This window comes from Lagenorhynchus albirostris, chromosome 3 (genome assembly GCF_949774975.1).
Source record: "Lagenorhynchus albirostris chromosome 3, mLagAlb1.1, whole genome shotgun sequence".
NCBI lineage: Eukaryota > Metazoa > Chordata > Mammalia > Artiodactyla > Delphinidae > Lagenorhynchus > Lagenorhynchus albirostris.
The window spans coordinates 94876664-94901543 of NC_083097.1; the positions used below are offsets into that span (position 1 = coordinate 94876664).

General features: G+C 40.7%; 1 protein-coding gene across 15 annotated transcripts in view; it reads left to right on the top strand.

Moving 5' to 3' along the window:
- AP3S1 (adaptor related protein complex 3 subunit sigma 1) overlaps positions 1-24880 on the top strand; it is a 181746-nt gene that overhangs the window by 109314 nt on the left and 47552 nt on the right. For 3 of the 15 annotated variants that reach the window (XM_060143423.1, XM_060143425.1, XM_060143422.1), the window contains exons 7-9: positions 1825-1985; positions 2767-2882; positions 3275-3426. The exons of 3 other annotated variants lie outside the window; for them this stretch is intronic. The gene's annotated coding sequence lies outside the window, so the exon portion shown is untranslated. Of the gene's footprint in view, positions 1-1824; positions 1986-2766; positions 2883-3212; positions 3427-5781; positions 5871-13091; positions 13504-24880 lie in introns of those variants that run through there. 9 more of the 15 variants (XM_060143433.1, XM_060143434.1, XM_060143428.1 and 6 more) reach the window with 8 other exon arrangements.

The following is a 24880-nucleotide window of genomic DNA, read 5'->3' on the forward strand; positions in this document are numbered from 1 at the left end:
ACATCCTGATGACTTTTTTAAAGTGTTTTATTGAGATATAATTTACATATTGTACAATTTGCCCATTTAAGATGTACAATTCAGAGGTTTTTAGGATAGTTGTATATGTGTGCAACCATCACCACAGTCAATTTTAGAACACTTTCGGCACCTCTAAAAGAAATTGTTCTCTTAAGCTATCACCTCTGTACCTTCCCATTCCTGTCCCTCCCATCCCCCAGCCCTAAGCAACCACTACTCTTTGTGTCTCTATAGATTTGCCTATTCTGAACTTTCATATGAATAAATCATGCAGTATGTGGGTTTTTGTGACTGGCTTCTTTCACTTAGTCTAATGTTTTCAAGTTTCATCTGTGTTGTAGCATATATCAGTACTTCCTTCCTTTTTATGGCCAAATAATATTCCATTGTCTGGATATACCACATTTTGTTTATCCATTCATAAGCTGATGGACATTTCAATTGTTTCCACCTTTTGGTTGTCATGAATAATGGTGTTATAGACATTCGTGTACAACTGTTTGTGTGTATATATGTTTTAATTTTACTCAGGCATATATTGAGGAGTAGAATTGCTGGGTCATATAGTAACTCTGAGATTAATCATTTGAGAAGCAGCCAGACTATTTTCCAAAGTAGCTGTACCATTTTCCATTCCCACCAGCAGTGTAGGAGGGTTCCATTTTCTTTACATCCTCTCCAACTCTTGTTATTGTCTATTTGATTCTAGCTATCCTGTTGACTTTCAAACATTGTTTTTCTCTGAAAAAAGGTAGCATATTTCTTGCCTAGACCTTTTTGTCCCTTCCCAATATCACCACCCTAGTCTAGAATTTCATCACCTCATGCAGAATTCTCGAGTCTAAACTGCTTTCTTTTCTCCCCTTTCCGAATTACACTACCTAACCCTGCCAAACTCTATATGAGAAATGTACGTTAACCTATGTTCAATCTTCCTCAAATCCCTTCAGTGACTTCTAAGTTCCTGTCACACCAACTCTGAACCACTCTTGTTGGCTTTCCAGGTATCCCTGAAAAATCTGGCCCTACCTATTCACCTTACCACAATCTCCCCTCTCCCTGACCACAGCTTTAGGCAGATGCCACCCTCCTACGAGCAGTGATGTTGCTGCTCAGTGTTGCCACCTGGGCCTTAGAGTTCTCACTGTGAATGTCCTCTTTTCTCTTCCCCTTGACCAAGAAATACCTCAGCTTCTGAGAAGTCTTCTCTGAGTCTTTACCCTTCCTTCCCCTGTCCAAGAGGTGGGTGTGGCTAGTCATGTGTCCAACATGTAGGCCAGACATGTACTTTCTCCCTGGAATCTGAGCCAAGTGATATTAGGATTGAAAAATGGTGACAGTGGTCTCCTACAAAGACTCTTCATTCATTCCTATTACGTAGATCCCTGACTCAGCCTTGAATTCCTGTCCCATGCATGATCTGATTCTCTCTTTTTCTTTTTTTTTTCTTTTTTTTGGCGGTATGCAGGCCTCTCACTGTTGTGGCCTCTCCCGTTGCGGAGCACAGGCTCCGGACGCGCAGGCTCAGCGGCCGTGGCTCACGGGCCTAGCCACTCCGCAGCATGTGGGATCTTCCCGGACTGGGGCACGAACCTGTGTCCCCTGCATCGGCAGGCGGACTCTCAACCACTGCACCACCAGGGAAGCCCTCTTTCTTCTTTTTTTAACATCTTTATTGGAGTATAATTGCTTTATAATGGTGTGTTAGTTTCTGCTTTATATCTAACTCTTTTCTTGAGGCTATAAGCTATCCCCTTAAATTACCAACACATTCCTTTTCATTTGTTTACTTGCCTATATTAGCCAAAGCCACACTTTATTGATTAAACCTGACAACCCTGACGGATCCATCAAGCACAATAGCACTAGTATGAATGTTTCTTCAGCCCTTGCTATGGACCAGGCACTGTGCAAATCTCTTCATCTAGGTGATTTCAGTTAATCTTCGCCTATCACCCTCTGAAGTAAGTAGCATCTTGTCTCCTTTTTATGCATGAGGAAATTGTATCTTTGAGAAGGCTGAAAACTGTCCCAGGGAGAAGCTGATTAATGGAGGAGCCAGGTTGGTGCTTGAATATGTGCCCTTCGCTATTGTGCAGTAAGCCCTCTCATGCCATCGGCCTGGCAGCCAGTGAGGGCTCTTCTCCGCTGAGTGCCTTGTACATTTGTACCTTCTTCGCTTTGAGGAGAGTTCACATTCCTCTGATGGCACTTCATCACCTTCTGTCTTGTATTATAATTATTTGGGTATGTGTCTTAACTTCCTTAGCCCAGAATCTAGTATGTATAAGAGGTAATCAATAAGGATTTCTGAAAGGATAAGTAAATGTAGAGTTGCATCTAAAGAAGATCTAGTGAAATTTCCAGTTCTAAGGAAAGAAGGAAACCGCTTTAGAGAGGTTAGTAGAGGAAACTTGCCCTGGCAAAGACGGCAGCAGCTACCCTTTTCCCATATTTATAATTTCTTCTTTTAAAAAGTATGTTATTATAAAATACTGATCTCCGTTCCAGTACTTTACACACAAACCTTTAATAGTAGACTGTGGTTTTGGTCACCAAGGTTACTTTAATTAAATTCAGTAGCTAGCAAATGCTTGTGGCAAAATTTCTCTCGAGCTATACCATTGGCCAGTGGAGCAAACTGCTTTTTACCAGGGTCTCTCTGCTGAGATGTTTTCTCCTTTTTTTTTTAAGAAAAACCCAAAAAACATTTTATTTTTCTTATTTTCATGTTGCTTCTCCTAGACTTTCATTATGGTCCAGCTGAACCAGCTGCTGCCCCTCTCCTTGTAAACTTCACGTTACATCCCGGAAGAACTGGAGGAGAATCAGTTTCCCATGTAGCAGCTATTGGAGGATGGGTAAGAACAGAGGGAGAGGAGCAGCCCTGTTGGGATAGAATGATGCCAGGCTGGCTGGCTGATCCTGGGTAGAATTAAGCAGGATGGCAAAGACCAACATAAATGATGTCAGTAGTAACACTGTCATGTTCCCACAAACTGCATGAGTTGTCTAATTGAGGCAATTTTTTTAAACTTCCACAGAAAAGATGCAAAATCTAACTTGTCCTTTTAAATATCATCAGTTGCTACTGTTTACTGTCTAGGCTTCAGTGGTTAAGACTACTGTCCCCCTTATAAGGGCCAAGGAACACAACATTTGTATGTTTCTTGCCCCCTGTGGTAATATAGAATACTGTAAGCTGCCCCTTTCAGATGAACTACGTGATAGAAAGCCAACTTGACCCCTGCAGATAGTGGAGCTGATACTGTAACTGGAGACAGAGGAGAAAGGCTGAGACGGACCATGCAATCAGATAACTTCAAGGAAGGATGAGATCAGTTCAAGAAGATCAACATGGAGAATGAAAGAATTGAAAATAAGAAGTTACCTTCATTTCAAAAAGTGAGTATATTCTTTGCACTTGAACACTTTTATTTGTTTCTTTGAAATGTTCTTTCCCAATATTAATAAATAAGCAGAATGGTTCTGAAGATGCAAAGAGAGATGGTAAAGGAAGTTAAAAGATTAGGTAGAAAGGCTTCTGTGACAAAAAAGGTTTTTTTAAAGACAACATATTTCTCTAATGTAATGTGTTCGTGGCAACACAGAAGTATCTGAACATCTCTTTTGTAAGATTGGATGCACCTGCACCTTTCAAACAGCATGGCAGACTAAGTGCCTCAGTACAGCTCTAACAATTTTAATTCTTGCTAACTCAAGCCTATCTGAACAGTCAGGAAAGCTAACCTGAGTCCCAGAAAGAAAAAGACTGTTGGACGCAATGGTGAATTTATAACTATGCTGAAAATGGGGTAGGGTAAAGTGAACCTTACTATCTAAACCCAAAAGCTTTAATAACCTGCAATGTCAATCAACAGTCAGCCTTATAATAGGAGTTATAAAGCCACCGGATAATAGTTGGAAAACTGGTTACATAGTCATAGCCAAAAAGCACAGGAAATCATAGACCTTTGGTTTTATCTTGAAAGACAGATTTGATTTGTATTTGAATGTGTCAGTTATATACAATAATTTCATCTTCCCCAGCTTTCTAGTTTCTGGAAATTATTCTTGATCTTAGTAATAACATTCTTGAAGCTGATTCTATGCTAGTGGATGTAATTTCCATGGAAATAGAGTGGAACATAGAGGAAAAAGCAGAACTGTTTAAAATTGTTCATCAAATTTGCAGTTCTTTTCTTTAAACAATACCTTGTAATTTATCGGGTATGGCCGGAAAACAAGCTGCTCTACTCAAATTTTGTAGGCAAGAACCAAGAAAACTTTTTTTTCCAAACTCTTAACTATTTCTGTGAGGAAATCTTAACATTTTCAGCTTCCTTAAGCCAAGTAGACAGAATATAGCTAAATCTTTTTTGACTTGAATGTGGATGACTCAGGGTAATCATGTTGAATATCTGGAAGGTAGAGTAGTGATATATTAGAAAAAGCACAGGATCAGGAGATCTGGTTATAACAAATTAACTCTGTTACTTCGACAAATCACTTGTCTTGATCTTCTCACATTTAAAATTAGGGGTTGATTTCTAAGGTTCTCCAAGAACTGAAATCCTTTACTTCTGAAGTCAATTATGGGATTATGCTCAGAAGCTATGTGCTGTAGCTAAATCCATGTCCTTACCTGCCTTAAGCCTTCAGCACATCTAACACAGCTGTTCACTCTCTGCTTCTCAAAACACTTCATTACTTGGGTTCCAGGGCTCTACACTCATCTTATTTTCCCCTTCACTGACATCCTCTTTCCTGTGTCCTTTGTTGAATTTTCTTCATCTTACAAAAGTCTGAATACTGGAGTGTACAATCTCCTCTCCATGCATACATCTTTCCTAGATTATTTCACACAGTTACATGGCCAAAGCCATAAAAAGATCCCAACTATTGATAACTCCCAGATTTATATGTATAATCCTCATGTCTCCCCTAAATTCCAGACAGCCTACTCATTATCTCCATTTGAGTATCCAATGGGCATATCAAAATCGATGATTTAAACAGAACCCGTGATTTTCCTTCACATGCCTAATCCTTGCCAAGAATTCTGGTTGTCAATAAATGGCTCTTCCGTTTATCCTGTTTCTCAGGTCAGAGCTTTGGAGTCAGTCTTGGCTCGTCTCTTTCACTCATATTCCACACGTCCTCCATTAGCAGATCCTTTTGACTCCACTTTCAAAATATAACCAAAATCTAACCACTTCTCAGCACTTTCAACTGATACTATCATAGTCCAAGATACCATCATGTGTTGTTGCCTTGAGATGGTCTTCTAACTGGTCTCCATCAGCAGCGGAGTGATCCTTTCAAAACAGAACCTGATTACATCCTTCGCCTGCTTGCAACCTTGCACTGGCTTCCTGTCACAAAGAGAAGAAAATCCGGAGTCCTTACCTTGCCCTGGATGATCCAGCCCCGGCAGCCCACTGCTCCATCTCCCCTCGCTTCTCACTCTATTCCAGCCACATTCCTTGCTGTTTCTCAAACGCAGTGAGCACACTCTTGCCTCAGGGTCCTTACTGCTCCTTCTGCCTGGAATGCTTTCCTCCCAGATCTTTGTGCGGTTGCTCTCTCACTTGTTCAAATGTTACTTCTTCAGAGAGGTCTTCTCTAGCTGTTCTAAAATGACAGCTGCCCCACTTCCACCACTCTCTTCCTTTACTGACTTCCTATTTCTCTAAAACATATATTACTACCCAATATTATTGATTTGCTTGCTTGTTTACTGTCTATTTCCCCTGACAGAATGTCATCTTCTTGAGGTCAGAACTTTGGCTGTTCTTTTCACTGCTACGTCCCTAGTGACTACAACAATGCCTGACATTCAGTAGGAGCTCAATAAATATTTGTCAAATGAATTATGAAGGTATTGAACTGTTTGCATGTAACTTAATTTGTTCCAGAATATTTGCAAGCATGATGTTTGATGGGTCTGTAATCTCCTTACTTCTCAGGGTGCTAGCTTCTATTCCCACCCCCACCATTTTATAATCTGCTGCTCCTCATGAACTATAGTTATAACCTACAAAAAATTCCAGGGTTTCCAGGGGAAGCTAGATAAATAAACTTGTTAGGACAGTGAGCTTCATTTTATGTACGATGCTGTGTTAATGGGTCCTGTCTGTGGCAATGTGGAAAAAAGTTACTTGAATGGGAGCCAGAAACTTGGAGCTCTAGTAATTACTCCTCCACCAACCAGCTGTGTGATGCAGGCCAGTCACATGGCTTCTCGTCCCCTCCTCTGTCTCCAGGCCCTGAAGGTATCTTCATATGGCTGCTGGCTAGCAGAGCACCTAAATCTGTGACACCTATTTTTATCACAACTGGGAGATAGTTTTCTTGCGTTTGGATTTTGCGCTGAGTGAAAGATGTATTGGCTTGAAGTGATGTAGTAGTTGATTTTAGTTCAAGAATCTTATATTCCTTCACTAATTTTATAAAAGATTTATTAGGCATATACTATGCCAAGTCATAAAATAGGAATTGTAAATAAAGTGGTGAATAAGACAGTCTTTATCTTTGCCTTTATGGAGTAAACAGTCCATCCAAGTGGATAAAATACGCCTCAAACAAGCAATCACACACCAAGAGACCAGTTAAGAGGCTTTTGCAATTCTCCAGGTCAGAGGTGATGTTATCCTGGCCGGGAAGGGTATATATAGAGACAAAACTAGAGAGCTGTTTTGGAGGAAAAACAGATAAAACTTGGCAATTGCTTGGATGTAAAGAGTGCAGAAGAAGGGAAAACATGGATAACTACCCAAATTTGGTGACTGACTGGATGTCAGAGATGAGGAAGAGGGAGGCAACATGGCTAACTCCCAATTTTCTGGCTTGAACAACTAGGGGTGGGAGTGGTGATGTCATTTCCCAAGACAGGAAACACTGGAAGAGGAGCAGATGTGGGAGCAAGAGGTTGGGACAAAGAACGAGTCCAGTTTAGGCTGTGGAGACTGTGAGACAGTTAGTGAAGATGGAGCAGGTGGGGACATGGATCAAGACGACAGACACTGGACACAAATGTAGCTTTATTAAAGATGTGGGATCTTTGGACCTATGGGGCAGAGTGATATCACTCTGGGAGGCAGAGCACAGAATCAGAAGGCAATAGGGCCCAGGACCAAGGCTTGAGGAACTCCTATAATTAATATTTGGAGAGAAAAGAAGGTTGAGCAAAGGTATCAAGATGGGCCACAGAGGAAGAAACCAAGGAGAGCTAGCTGGGTCCCAGGGGTCAACGGAAGAGAGTAGCCGACTATGACGACTGCTACAGAGAGGCCAAGTGAGGTGAGAACTTTAGATTCAGCACTACACACATAATAGTGACCGGAGAGTGAGCAGTTTCAGGAGATGATGAGTTTGGAATTTCAAATGAGGTAATTTGGAGAGTGAGTAACAGGTGAGAAAATACAGACAGTGCATAACTTTTTAAAGAAGCTTTACTCTAAGGCGGAGGAGATAGCATAATAAATGCAGGGGCACAGGAAGCCAAGGGAATAGCTCTCTTTTTTTAAAGTGCAGACTTGAGCATGTTTAAATGGGAAGAAAAATGATACAGCCAGGGCGAGGAAAGAGAGTGGGACCGAGAGAATGAGATTAATAGATAGCACCAGAGTTCCAAGGAAACATGAGAGAGTAAGATTCAGAGCATAAGTGGATGGACTGACTTTAGATCAGAAGCACATGTTATTTGCTGTGTCTGGAGGGAAGAGGAAAAGATGAGTGAGGACGCAGGTAAGTCAGGCTGGTATGGAAAGTTGAAGCGGTTCCCAGGTGATCACTTCTATTTTCATGGTAAAGAAGGCGGTACCGGGGAGGAGGAGTGTTGAAAGTGAGGAGAGTGGAGACTGTGAAAATAGTTTTGGTAGACAGTGACCATGCAAGACAGAGAAAAATGGTAGGACTGAGGATCAGTAGAAGCTGGTCATCATGAGTTTATAGTGTTACCATCCTGCCCAGCCATGTTACCTTCTCCTGTTTCGTTTTGTTTAACGGTAACAAAATGGTAAGATAGAGATAAGTATGCAGAAGAAAATACAAATTGGCCATAATATGTTGGGGTGTTTCTTCCACTGCCCACCACCCCGAGTACACCCCTGAGCTCCCACTGTGTATTCCTTGTACCACATGGCCAGTTCACAAAGCATCATGAATCCAACCACCAGCTGTCTCTAGGGCTGGAGGCCAGGGAAAGAGGCCTTCCTGGGAAGAGGAAAGGCTGAAACGGCTGCTGTCACCTTGCAACTATGAGGAAGAACCAATTAAGAGCTCACTACGAGAACAAATGCTGCTGAGGATGGAGAGAAAGAGAAATCCAGTCCTGACGATGTTGTTTGAGCCCTGGACCTAGCAGTGCCTGGAGTGATACCCCACCCTTTCCAGTTCCATGAGCCAATAAGTTTCCCTTTTCACTTGAGCTAGTTTGGATTGAGGTTTCAAACGGGCTGTTCCCTGTTGCAAGATCTTAATTTTTAAAAAGGAACCCCCTACTCCCTCAGTCATCTTTTTTTTCAAGATGTCTTTGCTGTTCATGTGAGGCCTAAGAATCAGTAGGGATGCAGATCAGAGGAATGTTACGCAGCTGGTAAAATTGTTGATAAAAATGCTTTGGAATGATATAAAGTAAAAAAAAGGGGGGCAAGATTTAAATTGTATAAAAATATAGTTATAATGCTCTTTTTATAAAAGATGAAGCAAATACAATAGTCTTACAGTGATTGTTTTGGGTTATGAAATTATGGTTGATTTCCCCACCCCCCTTTTGGCTATTTTATACACTTAATGAGTATGCATCACTTGTATGCATTTATGTACTTACTTACTTTTGAAATTAATTCATATTGTTACCAAAGTAATGTGTACACATTAGAAAAAAAACAACCAATGTGAAAAACTTATCATATAAAACAGCAATCTTCTACCACACCCTCTCCACCCATCCCTGAACCTGCTTTAACTTTTCCTTCTTGACTATACTTCCGTATTTCTAAATATTATGCATAGACAGCTATTTTCGATTATCAATTTTAGAAAGTATCTTTTGACACTCTATTACACCGAATTAGGAATTAAGCTGTCTTCTACAGTATCATCTTTCAGTCTCTTTCTTCCCATCCTCGTAATATGGTTACGCCACAGTTAAATTTATATCAGCAACGATTGATATGCACATGATTCACTGCTAAACCGATAGTGTAGTCGTGAATATATTTCTGTTCTAAGATAATTTTTCCTTCTTCCTGGTGTTAATAATTGCCTTGTTTCTTTTCATTGTTTGTATCCATTTGTTGCCATATATGCGTTGCAATTTTCTTAAAAGGATCCAATGATCAGTCAAACTTGTGGCAAAAATGTTTGTCAAAAAATAAAGTATCTCAGATAATCCCACCATCACTCCCACATCTCACCTTAGCTTGGAAATAACACAGCCCCCCACCCTCCTGGACAGCTTTCTCTCTAGGTCTGCTGCATAGCTCTCACCCCCAGGGATGACAGATCCATGGTTTATTGAGTCCCATGTCTTCGTCTTTCTTCAGTGTGTGGGAAAGCACATCTTTCATTGGCTTCCTAAGAAAGTACATGGGAGGTGAGTTTTCTAAGTCATTGCATATCTGAGAGTTTTAGCTATTTAGTTTGCTCTCCTACTTGATTGACATTTTGGCTGGGCAAAGAGTTCTAGGTTGAAAATAATTTTCACTGAGAATTTTGAAGAAACTCACAATGTTGTGATAAATCTGATGCCATCCTGATTCCTGTTTATTTGGATTTTTCTCTCTGGAGGCTTTTTAAGATTGTCCTTTTTAGATGCTTTGAAATTCACAATGAAGTACCTTGGTGGGAGTCTTGAGTTTTTGTTTTTGTTACTGTTTTCCAGTTAATTATGCTGGTCACACAGTACAGTCATTCCTAGGTATCTGTGGGGATGTGGTTCCAGGATACCAAAATCCATGGATGCTCAAGTCCCTTATATAAAAAGGCATAGTATTTGTGTGTATATATCACAGAATATCTGGGACAAGGCTGAAGAAGACTAGTTGCAGGGAACTGCCAGTGCAAAGGCCCTGAGGTAGAGGCAGGTCTGTCACGTTAGAGGAATAGCAAGGAAATCAATATAGCAGCAGGAGAGTGACTGAGGAGGAAATAGAAGGAGGGGAGATCAAAGAGGTAAAAAGAAGGTCTTGTGGGTAATGGGAAGCTTTTACTGAGTACAGAGGGGTGTCATTTAAGGTTTGAAGGAGAAGAGTGACACGGTCTGACTTCAGATTTTGAAGAATCACTCTGGCACTTGTGTTGAGCATAGATTGTAGGGAGCAATATTGGAAGTGAGAGGACGAGTTAGGAGACTGTTCCAGTAATCCAGTAGAGAGAGAGAGATGGTGGCTTTCACCAGGGTAGCAGCAATAAATGTGGTTAAGAGTAGTTGGATTCTGGATTGATTTTAAAAATAGAGTCAACAGAATTTCCTGATAAAATGGATGTCAAGTGTAAAAGAAAGTGTCAAAGAAGAATCTCAGGTCTGTGAACTGTGTAACTGGACGGAAGAAATTCCCATGTGCTACAATTAGAGGAATGTCTGGAGTTCAGTTGGTTGTATTGAGTCTTCCTGTGGCTTACCCTTGCCTTCTGCTGGGTGCAGTGTCTTAAGTCAGAGCCACTTCAGTTCAATTCTTCCAAAGAATAAACCTGCAGTTCCTTATGTGTATGTGTGGAGGTGGAGTGGGGACAGGAATGTGAAGTCTTTGGGCTGTAAAGAGTGAGTGAACGGATGTGTGGGGAGTTGAATTGTTCTATCTGTGTTCAACCAAGCCCCCTGTTTTTATTCTCACATCATATCTGCACCTTCCATGGAAACAGATACTTCCAAATCCTAAGCCTTTCTGGGGCTCTGTGGAGGTGGATTCTCTGGCTTCTCATTACTCTTCTCTTCTGCAGGTTTTTGGGTTTTTGCTGCCTCAGCTTCTTGAAGTGTTCCAAAAATTTGTTGAAATTTTTCATCCACTCTTCCCTTCTCTCATTCTTGTGTATGTGTATTTGGAGAATAAGAAGATATAATGTGTATGATCAGTTTGTGCTACTGAACTGGTGGTGTGCATTAGGGAAAAAAAATCCTTTTTTCAAGCCTACATGATTTTGATATCATCTCAAATTCTAGCCTCCAGAACTGTGAGAAATAAATTTCTGTTGTCTAAGCTACCTAGTCTGTAGTATTTTGTTGTGGTAGTCTGAGCTGACTAAAAACACTAGTCCAATGTTACTTAGCCATAGTTTGAGGAGCAAAACCCCTGTCCTCTAACTTCAGAGGCTGCTCTCTTAACCACTGTGCAATATGGCCTCTCTGATATGTAAATAAAATATTAGGACTCCAATAAGTAAATGTGCAAAGAAATGGAATGAAGAGTTAATTTCTAAAAGAATCCGTTTGGAATGAGGAGAAAAAACTTCAACCTTACCAATAAGGTTGAACATTAAACATTAAAATAGTATTGATGAAAAAAAGATGAGGGATCTCTCTTTTTGGTTAGAGGTTTCTAAATATATAAATGGTAATAATGCTGTTCAGGGTATAATTTGGTGACCCCGTAAATTAGTATAAGTATGCTAATATTCTGCTCGTGTGCCCCAAGGCTCTTTTACAGGTTATTGACAGTGGAAGTCTGTTCTGATTGGCCTGTGTCCACACTAGGTGTTAAATATTTTGAATTCCACCCCTAGCTGGAAGACAATTTAGTGACATTTATTTAGAAACATAAAAATGGTCACATTGTAGTACCCTGTCGTCTGCTCCTGAGTATCATTCCTAGGGAAGTAATATAATTTTGGAACTAGATCTATATCTGATTTACCACTCCTTAGCTTTTCTTGTAATTATAAACTTTTAGAAATAATCTAAATGTACAGTAATAGAAGAATGGTTACGTAAACAAAAATTCTATTATACAGATATTAAAAATAAAATAAGCCTTGTGAAAATAGATAGTAATATGAGGAAATGCTCATAATATGATTTAAATTAAATAAAAAAGGACTCTATTTTATATACTATGTGTTCATAGTTGTTGTTTTTTTTCCTAGTGAGTAGCTAGGAAAATAGTTGGAAGGAAACACCCCAAAATGTTCATAACGATATACGATAGCATGAGGGACGCTTTTTTCCTGTCCTGTTTTCTAATTGTCCGCTATGTGAGTATACTTCATTTAACATAGAAAAAAATTATAAAAGAAAAATAGGCTATCCTCAAATCATTTCCTCCCATGCCTCTTCATAGATACGTAAAATGTCAAGTAAAACAACATCATTCCCAGCAGACTCTGCACACTTAATTATTGAAGAAGATAGTTCATTTTATTCTTCTTGAAATATATAATGGAGGTACAAAAAAGTCTATTGCTCTCTCTGTATATGAGGGGAAGGACCCATCAGTGCTTTTTCAAAGTCTCCTCAGTATGTCCAAGTGCACTCGGTGGGAAATAGCACCCCCTTGTGAGGCACGGTACAAAGCACTGGTTTTCCAATTGGTTTGTGATGACCACCATCTCAGCAAGTAACTCCAATGGTGGCTTATTAGCTGGTTTTGGATTCTGTGATGTGATGATATGCCAGTCTAATGATGCTGAGCTATGTGTGGGCAGGGTGTGCCCGACAACTCTAGTCACAGGGACTCCTGGCTCTGAAGAGCAATGACTCGTGTGACATGACCATGGCCCTCAACATGGGCTCCAGGGAAAAATAGCTCTTTCTGGCTCTTCCTTCTTGGGCATGAAGGACCCAAAATAGGGAGAAGTAGTAAAGTAGGAATTCCAGAAGAGATGAGACTACTGGCCTGCTTATATCTGGGTTTTGCTAATTTTGTTTTCGTTTTTCTCTTTCTATTCTGCTTTTATATTTTATGAAGGACTTACATTCTTATGTTAGACTTCTTATATTCTTATATCAAGGACTTGTGTGTTGTGTGTCTCAGTATCTTAGAATGTATTCCATAATATTAGAGGAATGGATATTCTGTCAAGGCGCCTGCAAATGAACTCAATTTGTGATTTAGTTTCCTCTTCTCCAGAGAGAGAAGTGCCGGAACATCAACCAAGTCACAAAGGTCGCCCCTCTGGAAGGATAAATGTGGCATTTTGGAATCAAGCAGGATGGCCTCCTTTAGAAGACTTGAGGGATGACTCCCTGGAGTTGCTGTTGTGCTTGACCCAGTGCTACTGGGGCACTTGATGGTGCCTTGTATTGGAGGTGAAAGAGCTGACCCCTAAGAGTTGCAATCTTGGGACCCCAGCATGGGACCCGGCTGAGCTCCTCCACTCTCAAAGAACCAGAGTGGCCTGTGCAAGGATCTACGTAAATAAGACATCTTGGGAGAATGGACAGTATATACGCAAGGACCAGTTACGTTTTGTTTTGTTTTGTTTTGCTTGTTTGTTTTTTGCGGTACGCGGGCCTCTCACTGCTGTGGCCTCTCCCGTTGCGGAGCACAGGCTCCGGACGCGCAGGCTCAGCGGCCATGGCTCATGGGCCCAGATGCTCCGTGGCATGTGGGATCTTCCCAGACCGGGGCACGAACCCATGTCCCCTGCATTGGCAGGCAGACTCTCAACCACTGCGCCACCAGGGAAGCCCAAGGACCAGTTTTTAATAGCAACCTCTTATGACAGCAAAAGCACCACCAGTGATGGAGTTAATCAGAACTTTTTCTCTCTCTACTTCAGGTGTGGCCTCTCCACCTACCTTCCATCACTGAGAATTTTCAGAAAAGGCTGTTTGAAGATAGAGTCATTTCAAACAGTTTTTGAAACAAGGTTACCCTTCGATTGGGTAAATTCCGGAAGAGTTCCTGCATTCCTTGGGAGTGGGGAAGGGTTTGGGAGGTGCTAGGTAGAAGAAAGCTTTATTATGGAGATAATAGATTTCTTGCTATCAAGGCAACTGAGGAAAACTGTGTCTGTGTTGCCTCTGAACGTTTAGTGGTAGTTTAGATGGTTATTCCCTTCCTTACATCTATTCCTAAATTAGCTTGATGTCTTTCTCTTTCATCTTTGTCTTCTTGCTTCTGTCTTGCTTTCCTTTATTTTTATATACTTATTCTTTATTTTTACTGTTAAAATGTTTAAAAATTCTAAATTCTTATTATTTTAAATTGAGGTATTGTTGATTTGCAATACTGTTAGTTTCAGGTGTACAATAAAATGTTTCAGTTATATGTACATATATACACATATATGTGTATATATATTCTTTTTCATGTTCATTTCCATTATAGGTTAAAATTCTATTCTTAAATCAATTTTTACTTCTATCTTAATAATGATTATTTTAAGTGTTTAATTAATGATCTCATTATTTATTTTGTAAAATCCTTTTATTTTTCTAACATGTCTTTTTTTTTAACATCTTTATTAGAGTATAATTTCTTTAAATTGCTGTGTTAGTTTCTGCTGTAAAGCAAAGTGAATCAGCTATATGTATATCTCCATATCCCCTCCCTCTTGCATCTCCCTCCCACCCTCCCAATCCCACCCCTCTAGGTGGTCACAAAGCACTGAGCTGATCTCCCTGTGCTATGCGGCTGCTTCCCACTAACCATCCATTTTACATTTGGTAGTGTATATATATCCATGCCACTCTCTCACTTTGTCCCAGCTTACCCTTCCCCCTCCCTGTGTCCTCAAGTCCATTCCCTACTTCTGTGTCTTTATTCCTGTCCTGCCCCTAGGTTCTTCAGGACCTTTTTTTTTTAAGATTCCATATATATGTGTTAGCATACAGTATCTGTTTTTCTCTTTCTGACTTACTTCACTCTGTATGACAGACTCTAGGTCTATCCACCTCACTACAAATAACTAAATTTCATTTCTTTTTATGGCTGAGTAATATTCCATTGTATATATTGCCACATATTCTTTATCCATTCATCTGTAGATGGGCACTTAGGTTGCTTCCATGTCCTGGCTATTGTAAATAGTGCTGCAATGAACATTGTGGTACATGTCTATTTTTGAATTATGGTTTTCTCAGGGTATATGCCCAGTAGTGGGATTGCTGGGTCATATAGTAGTTCTGTTTTTAGTTTTTTAAGGAACCTCCATACTGTTCTCCACAGTGGCTATATCAGTTTACATTCCCGCCAACAGTGCAAGAGTGTTCCCTCTTCTCCACACCCTCACCAGCATTCATTGTTTGTAGATTTTTTGATCATGGCCGTTCTGACTGGTGTGAGGTGATACCACATTGTAGTTTTGATTTGCATTTCTCTAATGATTAGTGATGTTGAGCATCCTTTCATGTGTTTGTTGGCAATCTGTATATCTTCTTGGGAGAAATGTCTATTTAGGTCTTCTGCCCATTGTTGCATTGGGTTGTTTGTTTTTTTGATATTGAGCTGCATGAGCAGCTTGTATATTTTGGAGATTAATCCTTTGTCAGTTGCTTTGTTTGCAAATGTTCTCTCCCATTCTGAGGGTTGTCTTTTCATCTTGTTTATGGTTTCCTTTGTTGTGCAAAAGCTTTGAAGTTTCATTTGGTCCCATTTGTTTATTTTTGTTTTTATTTCCATTTCTCTAGGAGGTGGGTCAAAAAGGATCTTGCTGTGATTTATGTGATAGAGTGTTCTGCCTATGATTTCCTCTAAGAGTTTTATAGTGTCTGGCTTTACATTTAGGTCTTTAATCCATTTTGAGTTTATTTTTGTATATGGTGTTAGGAAGTGTTCTAATTTCATTGTTTTACATGTAGCTGTCTAGTTTTCCTAGCACCACTTATTGAAGAGGCTGTCTTTTCTCCACTGTATATTCTTGGCTCCTTTATCAAAGATAAAGTGACCATATGTGCGTGGGTTTATCTCTGGGCTTTCTATCCTGTTTCATTGATCTATATTTCTGTTTTTGTGCCAGTACCATGCTGTCTTGATGACTGTAGCTCTGTAATATAGTCTGAAGTCCAGGAGCCTGATTCCTCCAGCTCTGTTTTTCTTTCTCAAGATTGCTTTGTCTATTCGGCGTCTTTTGTGTTTCCATACAAATTGTGCAATTTTTTGTTCTAGTTCTGTGAAAAATGCCAGTGGTAGTTTGATAGGGATTGCATTGAATCTGTAGATTGCTTTGGGTAGTATAGTCATTTTCACAATGTTGATTCTTCCGATCCAAGAACATGGTATATCTTTCCATCTGTTTGTATCATCTCTAATTTCTTTCATCAGTGTCTTATAGTTTTCTGCATACAGGCCTTTTGTCTCCTTTGGTAGGTTTATTCCTAGATATTTTATTCTTCTTGTTGCAATAGTAAATGGGAGTGTTTTCTCAATTTTTCTTTCAGATTTTTCATCATCAGTGTATAGGAATGCCAGAGATTTCTGTGCATTAATTTTGTATCCTGCTACTTTACCAAATTCATTGATTAGCTCTAGTAGTTTTCTGGTATCATCTTTAGGATTTTCTATGTATAGTATCATGTCATCTGCAAACAGTGACAGTCTTACTTCTTCTTTTCTGATTTGGATTCCTTAATTTCTTTTTGTTCTCTGATTGCTGTGGCTAAAACGTCGAAAACTATGTTGAATAATAGTGGTGAGAGTGGGCAACCTTGTCTTGCTCCTGATCTTAGTGGAAATTTTTCAGTTTTTCACCATTGAGAACAATGTTGGCTGTGGGTTTGTCATAGATGGCCTTTATTATGTTCAGGTAAGTTCCCTCTATGCCTACTATCTGGAGGGTGTTTATCATAAATCGGTGTTGAATATTTTCAAAAGCTTTTTCTGCATCTATTGAGATGATCATATGGTTTTTCTCCTTCAATCTGTTAATATGGTGTATCACATTGATTGATTTGCATATATTGAAGAATCCTTGCATTCCTGGGAAGAACCCGACTTGATCATGCTGTATGATCCTTTTAATGTGCTGTTAGATTCTGTTTGCTTGTATTTTATTGAGGATTTTCGCATCTCTGTTCATCAGTGATATTGTCCTGTAGTTTTCTTTTCTTGTGACATCTTTGTCTGGTTTTGGTATCAGGGTGATGGTGATCTTGTAGAATGAGTTTGGGAGGGTTCCTCCCTCTGCTATATTTTGGAAGAGTTTGAGAAGGATAGGTGTTAGCTCTTCTCTAAATGTTTGATAGAATTTGCCTGTGAAGCCATCTGGTCATGGGCTTTTGTTTGTTGGAAGATTTTTCATCACATCTCAATTTCAGTGCTTGTGATTGGTCTGTTTATATTTTCTATTTCTTCCTGGTTCAGTCTTGGAAGGTTGTGCTTTTCTAAGAATTTTTCCATTTCCTCCAGGTTGTCCATTTTATTGGCATAGAGTTGCTTGTAGTAATCTCTGACGATCCTTTGTATTTCTGCAGTGTCAGTTGTTACTTCTCCTTTTTCATTTCTGATTCTATTGATTTGAATCTTCTGCCTTTTTTTCTTGATGAGTCTGGCTAATGGTTTATCAATTTTGTTTATATTCTCAAAGAACCAGCTTTTAGTTTTATTGATCTTTGCTATTGTTTCCTTCATTTCTTTTTCATTTATTTCTATTCTGATCTTTATGAGTTCTTTCCTTCTGCTAAGTTTGGTGTTTTTTTGTTCTTCTTTCTCTAATTGCTTTCGGTGTAAGGTTAGGTTGTTTATTTGAGATGTTTCTGGTTTCTTGAGGTATGATTGTATTGCTATAAACTTCCCTCTTAGAACTGCTTTTGCTGCATCCCATAGGTTTTGGGTCGTCGTGTTTTCATTGTCATTTGTTTCTAGGTATTTGTTGATTTCCTCTTTGATTTCTTCAGTGATCTCTTGGTTATTAAGTAATGTATTTTTTAGCCTCCATGTGTTTGTATTTTTTACAGATCTTTTCCTGTAATTGATATCTAGTCTCATAGTATTGTAGTCAGAAAAGATACTTGATACGATTTCAATTTCTTAAATTTACCGAGGCTTGATTTGTGACCCAAGATATGATCTATCCTGGAGAATGTTCCATGAGTACTTGAGGAGAAAGTGTGTTCTATTGTTTTTGGGTGGACTGTCCTATAAATATCAATTAAGTCCATCTTGTTTAATATTTCATTTAAAGCTTGTGTTTCCTTATTTATTTTCATTTTCGATGATCTGTCCATTGGTGAAAGTGGGGTGTTAAAGTCCCCTACTATGATTGTGTTACTGTTGATTTCCCCTTTATGGCTATTAGCATTTGCCTTATGTATTGAGATGCTCCTATGTTGGGTGCATAAATATTTACAATTGTTATATCTTCTTCTTGGATTGATCCCTTGATCATTATGTAGTGGACTTCTTTGTCTCTTGTAATAGTCTTTATTTTAAAGTCTTGTTTGTCTGATATGAGAATTGATACTCCAGCTTTCTTTTGATTTCCATTTGCATGGAATATCTTTTTCCATCCCCTCACTTTCAGTCTGTATGTGTCCCTAGGTCTGAAGTGGTCTCTTGTAGACAGCATATATACGGGTCTTATTTTGTGTCCATTCAGCCAGTCTGTGTCTTTAGGTTGGAGCCTTTAATCCATTTACACTAAGGTAATTATCGATATGTATGTTCCTTTTACCATTTTCTTAACTGTTTTGGGTTTGTTTTTGTAGGTCTTTTGCTTCTCTTGCATTTCCTGCCTAGAGAAGTTCCTTTAGCAGTTGTTGTAAAGCTGGTTTTGGTGGTGCTGAATTCTCTTAGCTTTTGCTTGTCTGTAAAAGTTTTAATTTCTCCATTATACATGAATAAGATCCTTGCTGGGTAGAGTAATCTTGGTTGTAGGTCTTTCCCTTTCATCCCCTTAAATATGTCCTGCCACTCCCTTCTGGCTTGCAGAGTTTCTGCTGAAAGATCAGCTGTTTACCTTATAGGGATTACCTGGTATGTTGTTTGTTGCTTTTCCCTTGCTGCTTTTAGTGTTTTTTCTTTGTATTTAATTTTTGATAGTTTGGTTAATATGTGTCTTGGCTTGTTTCTCATTGGATTTATCCTGTATGGAACTCTGTGTACTTCCTGGACTCGACTGACTATTTCCTTTCCCATGTTAGGGAAGTTTTCAACTATAATCTCTTCAAATATTTTCTCAGACCCTTTCTTTTTTCTCTTCTTCTTCTGGGACCCCTATAATTTGAATGTTGGTGCATTTAATGTTGTCCCAGAGGTCTCTGAGACTGTCCTCATTTCTCTTCATGCTTTTTTGTTTATTCTGCTGTGTGGTAGTTATTTCCACTATTTTATCTTCCAGGTCACTTATCCGTTCTTCTGTTCTTCTTTTCTTCTGTGTCAGTTATCCAGCTATTGATTCCTTTAGAGAATTTTTAATTTCATTTATTTTGTTGCTCATCATTGTTTATTTGCTTTTAGTTCTTCTAGGTCCTTGTTAAAAATTTCTTGTATTTTCTACATTCTATTTCCAAGATTTTGGATCATCTTTACTATCATTACTCTGAATTCTTTTTCAGGTAGACTGCCTATTTCCTCTTCATTTGTTTGGTCTGGTAGGGTTTTTACCTTGCCCCTTCATCTACTGTGTATTTCTCTGTCTTCTCATTTTGCTTAACGTACTGTGTTTGGGGTCCCAGGTTCATAGTTCCCATTGTTTTTGGTGTCTGCCCCCAGTGGGTAAGGTTGGTTCAGTGGCTCATGTAGGCTTTCTGGTGGAGGGGACTGGTGCCTGTGTTCTGGTGGATGAGGCTGAATCTTGTGTTTCTTGTGGGCAGGACCGAGTCTGGTAGTGTGTTTTGGGGTGTCTGTAAACTCATTATGATTTTAGTCAGACTGTCTGCTAATGGGTGGAGTTGTGTTCCTGTATTGCTAGTTGTTTGGCATGGGGTGTCCAGCAGTGGAGCTTGCTGGTCGTTGAGTGGAGCTGGGTCTTAGCATTGAGACGGAGATCTCTGGGAGAGCTGTCACCTAGTGATATTACGTGGGGCTGGGGAGGTCTCTGGTGGACCAATGTCCTGAACTCAGCTCTGCCACCTCCAAGTCTCAGGCCTGACACCCAGTCGGAGCACCAAGACCCTGTCAGCCACATGGCTCAGAAGAAAAGGGAGAAAGAAAAAGAAAGAAAGAAAGAAAAATAAATTAATTAATTAAATAAAATAAAGTTATTAAAATAAAAAATTTGTAAAAATATTATGAAAATAAAAATTTTTTTAAGTAATTAAAAAAAGAAGAGCACCCAAATCAATAAGCAAATCCACCAATGATAACAAGTGCTAAAAGCTAAACTAAGATAAACATATAAATCAGAAACTAGTCAGTCGCATACAGCAAACCCCAAGTCTACAGTTCCTCCCAAAGTCCACTGCCTCAATTTTGGGACGATTCGTTGTCTATTCAGGTGGTCCACAGATGCAGGGTACATCAAGTTAATTGTGGAGATTTAATCCGCTGCTCCTGAGGTTGCACAGAGAAATTTCCCTTTCTCTTCTTTGTTCGCACCACTCCTGGGGTTCAGCTTTGGATTTGGCCACTCTTCTGCATGTAGGTTGCCCTCTGGCATCTGTTCTTCACCCAGACAGGAAGGGTTAAAGGAGCAGCTGATTAGGGGGCTCTAGCTCACTCAGGCTGGGAGGAGGGAGGGATATGGAATGCAGGGCGAGCCTGCGGCGGCAGAGGTGCACCGTGTGTTCTCCCAGAGTTGTCCCTGGATCACAGGACCCTGGCAGTGGCGGGCTGCACAGGCTCCCAGGAGGGGAAGGATGGATAGTGACCCGTGCTTGCACACAGGATTGTTGGTGGTTGCAGCAGCAGCGTTAGCATTTCATGCCCGTCTCTGGTGTCTGCACTGATAGCTGCGGCTCGTGTCCATCTCTGAAGCTCATTTAGGCGGTGCTCTGAATCTCCTCTCCTTGTGCACCCTGAAACAATGGTCTCTTGCCTCTTAGGCAGTTCCACACTTTTTCCCGGACTCCCTCCCGGCTAGCTCTGGCACACTAGGCCCCTTCAGGCTGTGTTCACACAGGCAACCCCAGTCCTCTCCCTGGGATCTGACCTCCGAAGCCCAAGCCTCAGCTCCCAGCCCCCACCCGCCCCCTGGGTGAACTGACAAGCTTCTCAGGCTGCTGAGTGCTGGTCAGCACTGATCCTCTGTGCAGGAATCTCTCCGCTTTGCCCTCTGCAAAGCTCTCCTTCGTGGCTCCAAAGCTTCCCCCCCACCCCCGCCCACTCTCTGTCTCCGCCAGTGAAGGGGCTTCCTAGTGTGTGGAAACTTTTCCTCCTTTACAGCTTGCTCCCAGAGGTGCAGGTCCTGTCCCTGTTCTTTTGTCTCTGTTTTTTCTTTTTTCTTTTGCCCTAGCTGGGTATGTGGGGAGTTTCTTGTCTTTTGGGAAGTCTGAGGTCTTCTGCCAGCATTCAGTAGGTGTTCTGTAGGAGTTGTTCCACATGTAGATGTATTTTTGATGTATTTGTGGGGTGGGAGGTGATCTCCATGTCTTACTCCTCTGCCATCTTGAAGGTCCTCCTAACCTGTCTTTAAGAATTTTATCATTTATATATATTTTAAACTTCCATTGTTTTATATTTTTCTTAATTTAAACTGACAAGATTCTTTTCCTTGGTTAAAATTTTATCTTATCTCCTTTTTCTTTTACATTTCTTTTTATTCTGAATTTTTCGTCAGTCATTTCTTAAATGTTTGCCTTATATTAACTTTAGATCTTTTCTTTTGTTCTTTATCCCTTAAATTTTGTGTGACTTCATGGTTTGTTTCTCTGGAACTTGGCCACACAGGAGCTGCATGGAGGTTGGAGCTGCCCCTGCAACCACGCTTCTGATTTCCATTAACTCTTCTAAAGAGAGCTCTTCTAAAAACCTTACTCCTAATGACTCCAGTTGAATCTCCATAGGGCTATACTTACTTTCTGTTTGTAGATGATGGGACTTGACCCCCCAGGAGTTGTGGAGGTAGTTGTTAGAGCATGGTGTCTCTAGGATCAAAATATACTGGCAGCCAATAAGGTTGCTCCTTAACATCTATTAAAATGAAAACAACAACAAAAAGTAAGAATTGAAGATCAGGAGGCTGAGGGTGGTCATCACAATGAAAAGTCACAATCCCTTGTTCTGTTCCCAGGCTCAAGCCAGTTTTTAGATCTGAAACCCATTGACTGAAGAAGTGACTGTGCTGTAGGAGGAAGGACTAGCCATGATGTTGGCTAGTGTCTACTGACATGATGCCTCCAGTTATTCCAGAAAGAGACCTGTAACCATTTACTTGGGTGACTTTGGGAAAAGGAGAATAACCAGTTTTGAGGAGTATTGGACATAGAATCTGAGCTGACCTAATACCAGAGACTCAAAGTGTCATCATGGACCCTCGTTAGAGTGGCACCACAGTATTAAGTAGAGTCCTGGCTAAAGTCTGATTTACAGTCCCTGAGTGCACAATTGGAATCGATATACTTGGTGGGGTTTCTTAGTAACTCTAATATTGAGCCCCTTTTCTATGGAGTAAAGAGCGTCACAAGGGGAAAGACCTAATGGGAACCTCTGAATCCATACCTCCCTCCCCCAGTTAGATAGTAAATCAAAACAATATTGTACCCCAAGGAGGATGACAGAGATTGGTGCCACCATTAAAGACCTGAAAGATGCAGGGATGGTGATTCCTACCATATCTTCATTTAATTCTAGTCTGGCTTCTGCAGAAACCAGATGAATCCTAGAGAATGATGTAGACTATTGCAGATTTAACTAAGTAGCACCAATTGCAGTTGTGAATGATTAGTTATTTTGCAGAGGCCAGTGGTCCATTCTCACAGGGATTGGTAACCTATTTGAAGTATGGGTTTGCCTTTGCTGCCCAAAAAGTCTTGGCCAGCACCATTATCTGGGGGCTTTGGGAATGCTTGATCCATAGACGTGGAATCCCACACAGCATAACATCTGACTTGGGGACCCACTTTAGAGTAACAAGGTTGTGGGAGAAGGCCTCTGCCTGTGGAATTCACTGGTTGTAGCACATACCACACTGTCCAGAGGCAGTTCACCTTATAGAATGCTGGAAAGGCCTTCTAAAGGTGCAATTCAATTGCCACCTTGAAGGAAACACTCTGAAAGCATGGGATCCCTTCAGAGTGCAGGAATTTATTAAATCAGAGACCTCTAATGTGCTGTTTCCCCAGTTGGAAGGGTACAAATCTGGAAAACAACAAAGACAGGAATGGCCCCACCTACTATCCCTTCCAATGTCTCATGAGAAAATTTGTATTTCTCATCTTTGCAGTCTGGGCTCTGTGTTGTTGGAAGTCCCAGTGCCCTAAGCGGGTACACTCTTCCTAGAGGACACAGCAAGGGTACCATTGAACTATCAGTTATGGCAGCCCCGGGGCACTTTGGACTCATCGTGTGCAGGGACTAGCTGGCAAATGGAGGAGTTACCACTCTGGCAAGGGTAACTGACCCTGATCAGTGGGAAGAGGTAGGATGCTTTTACACAATGGGTACAGCATCACGATCCTGTTGGGCACCTTCAGGTACTTCCTTGCCCTGCTGTAAGTGTGAGTGGACATGTCCACTAACCCTAGACTGAAAATGGTGTGACGATCAAGTGATTGGACCCCTTGGGAATGAAGGTTTGGTTCCTACCATTGGAAAAGCCACTAGACCTGCCGAGGTTGAAGCGAATTTAGCATAAATGGTGGAGGAGGGAGGGGATGAGTTCCAGTTGTGGCCTTGAGATCAACTGCCATGTCAGGAACTGTAGTACCTCCCACTAAACTCCTTTTTCTGAGTTTCCTCTCAGAAAGAGAGGCACATAGGAGACGAAAGAGTTGCTGCTCCCTGAACCTTTATGGAGAAGCAGCTCTTCCTTCACAGTGGTCTGTGGAAGCTGTGAAAATGTGCCTAGCTGGCCTCCTGGGCCCAAGCTGCTATGCTTAAAAGCCATCACCAAGGGAGGCCATGCCTCTTCCTATGGGCTCTCCTCGCTGAGTCAGGTAGGGAGACACAGAGTTCTGATGGCAGTCTCTGGGCTCCCGGACTCCCAACAGCTTTGTCAACCTTTGCACCGACTGCAGGGCAGTCTAGGATGCTTGCACCCAACCTCCTTTCCCTCTCTCCTTCATTCGAGGTCAGATTTATGTTGAGGTCTGATGACTCTCCCATTTTTCCCTGGCTCCCTGCCTATTTCCTTTCCCACAGGCATTTCCCCTAATAAAACCCTTGCACATTTCATCTCATCTTGGCATTTGGCATCTGCTTCTGGGAGGATCCAGACTTAACACCAAGCTGTGACTTTGTTCTGACAGACAGCTAACTTACTTGTCAAATCAGCTTGGAGATTCTGAGGCTTGTTTTCAGGCTTAGGTGGGCCAGACCTCAGATAGCTTTTTCTTCTAGGATTAGTTTGGCCCTGAAACTAAGGAGTTTCCTTTCTGGAGTTTCTGATTAAATGCCCTGAAGTTCAGCAAGGACTCTCCACTCTGGCTGGCTGGAACATGAATATCCCCCAGCCCTTTGTGAACTCTGGAATTATTCATCTTATAGCTTCCTGTTTTTTGTTTTGTTTTCTGGCTAACTTTGTGACATTTTATCCTATGCATGTGCAGCTAAGTATGCAGTAACTGACTCAAGGGACTCCTGTGCAAATTTCTCTGTACAACTACCTGATACTCTGATACTCTGCCGTATTCATACTAGACACCTCAGTCTCTTCAAACTCCAGGCTAGACAGCCGGGATACTTACAGGTGTTATGTCATTCGTGTCCCTTCTCTCAGAGAGGAATCACAAGCCTATACTGATTTTTGTTTAATATCTGAAAACAGTTGCTTCATAAACCTGACTCAATTTTCTAGTTGATTACCATAGGAGGGCAGTTACCACAGGAGGGCAAGGCTGGTTCCAGTTGCTTTATCATTTTTGGAAGTGGAATCCCAG